Source organism: Rutidosis leptorrhynchoides, chromosome 8 (assembly GCF_046630445.1).
Source record: "Rutidosis leptorrhynchoides isolate AG116_Rl617_1_P2 chromosome 8, CSIRO_AGI_Rlap_v1, whole genome shotgun sequence".
NCBI classification, from domain to species: domain Eukaryota; kingdom Viridiplantae; phylum Streptophyta; class Magnoliopsida; order Asterales; family Asteraceae; genus Rutidosis; species Rutidosis leptorrhynchoides.
In genome coordinates this window covers 84,878,180-84,880,647 of record NC_092340.1, presented here as the reverse complement: position 1 = coordinate 84,880,647, position 2,468 = coordinate 84,878,180, and positions in this window count along the sequence as shown.

The window sequence follows — 2,468 nt, the reverse complement described above, 5'->3', positions numbered from 1 at the left end:
GTAAATTTTGATGAAACGTCGATACGGAAACTGAAATTCTCGATGATCTGCGTTGTTTCAGATTAAAACAAAAATACCACTGAATTCTTTGCTATAAGGTCTAACAAACGACTCTGGCCGTTTGTCAATTTGAGTCTCGACGATTTTTCTAAAAATCGTCAATGTTGACTGTTTGATCACATTTTAAAATTCTAAAAAGAGCTGAAACTTTTTATTAAAAATGTCAGTTTTGTATCAGTTGTCATGGTCGGCCTGATGTATGTTTACTTTTACCAAAAATCATGTTATATCTTTGTGGTAACGAGAATTTGAAGGCTTTGACCGTTTGTCAATCCGAGTTTCGAGGAATTTTCTAAAAATCTCCAAAGTAGGCTACTCGGTCACTTTTGTAAATTTTATTAAAGCTGAAAAATTAACTTTGAAACGCCGAAACCGCGTTGGCAACTACGAGTTGTCTAGTTTTAGTTTACTTCTGTAAAATTTATGCTTAATCTTTTTGGTAATGTGTAACTTTTATCCTTGGACCGTTTATCAATCGGAGTTCCGATAATTTTTCTAAAAATCGCTGAAGTGGTCGTTTAGTCATGTTTGACCGAAAAATCTTTTTTTGGTATAAGTTATTGTATTTTTGCATGCGACCTCGTTTTTACTTTAACCTTTGACTTTTGACCTAACTGAGCATGGGTAATATAACATGTTACTATACTGTTGAGTCAGACTCGAGCATTAGGATTGTGGTACACTATGACTTGGCCTAAATTGTTAGACAAATATTGACCGTCATATAAATATATATAATTAATATAGGTTCGTGAATCCGAGGCCAACCCTACACTTGTTCAATGATGTTATATGTATTTTTACTACAAAATACAGTATGGTGAGTTTCATTTGCTCCCTTTTACTCATTACATTTTTGGGCTGAGAATACATGCAATGTTTTAATAACTGTTTTACAAAATTTATATGCGTGAGTTTCATTTGCCTTTTTACCCTTTATATTTTTGGGCTGAGAATACATGCGCAATTTTTATAAATGATTTACAAAATAGACACAAGTACGTGAAACTACATTCTATGGTTGAATTATCGAAATCGAATATGCCCCTTTTTATTTAGTCTGGTAATCTAAGAATTAGGGAACAGACACCCTAATTGACGCGAATCCTAAAGATAGATCTATCGGGCCCAACAAGCCCCATCCAAAGTACCGGATGCTTTAGTACTTCGAAATTTATATCATGTCCGAAGGAGGATCCCGGAATGATGGGGATATTCTATATGCATATTGTTAATGTCGATTACCAGGTGTTCAATCCATATGAATGATATTTTTGTCTCTATGCATGGGACGTTTATTTATGAGAATTGGAAATATGAAATCTTGTGGTCTATTAAAATGATGAAAATGAAATGATTACTATAAACTGATGAACTCACCAACCTTTTGGTTGACACTTGAAAGCATGTTTATTCTCAGGTTTGAAAGAGATCTTCCGCTGTGCATTAGCTCATTTTAAAGATATTACTTGGAGTCATTCATGACATATTTCAAAAGATGTTGCATTCGAGTCGTTGAAGTTCATTAAAGATTATTATTAAGTAAATGACAGATTAGGTCATTTATAGTTTGGATATTATGAAATGGTATGCATACATGTCAACTTTCGATGTAATGAAAGATTGTCTTTTAAAAATGAATGCAATGTTTGTAAAATGTATCATTTAGAGGTCAAGTACCTCGCGATGTAATCATATGTTATTGTATTCGTCCCTATGGATTGGGTCGGGTCGTCTCAGGTTTTAAGGTGATGGTCGATGGTGTTAAAGTGGCGGTTAATGGCTGTTTACAGCTACTGCAGCAAACAAATAATTAGAGTAACAGTGTGGTGGTTTGTCTTGTGATTTACAACGAAAAATAGAAAATATAAATGAGAAAGAAAAGACGAGAGAGAGAGAGAGAGAAGAGTAAGTGGTTGGAGAAGGCGGTGGAGGGAGGTTGATATAGTTTGCCGATGGTGTATGTATGTTGGAGATAGTGATTCGATAGTTGTAATCGTGAAAAGAAACACGAAAGGTGGTGGTGATTTGTATACGGGTGTTGATGGTTCCATGGTGTGATGGTAACCGGGTTGTGATGATTCTCCGGTGGTGTTAGAAGGTGGTGCAAGATGGAGATGATCGTTGAAGAAGAAGAGTGAAGATGGTGGTTGATTTGTTGCAATTGATCCTCGGTTCCAAAACAGAAATAAAATGGGTGTGTAGGTGTAATTTATGTAATGTATACATGTATAATATAGATGTTGATAAAGGAATAAAGTAAAAGCATGAACTTTCAATCAACATTCAATTATCACGGGTAAACAGAAAAATATAACAAACTGATTGTGACAAATCTAACTGTACTCGTTTTTACAGATATTTATATATTATAATTAATATTAAATATTAGTAATTTATAAATATAA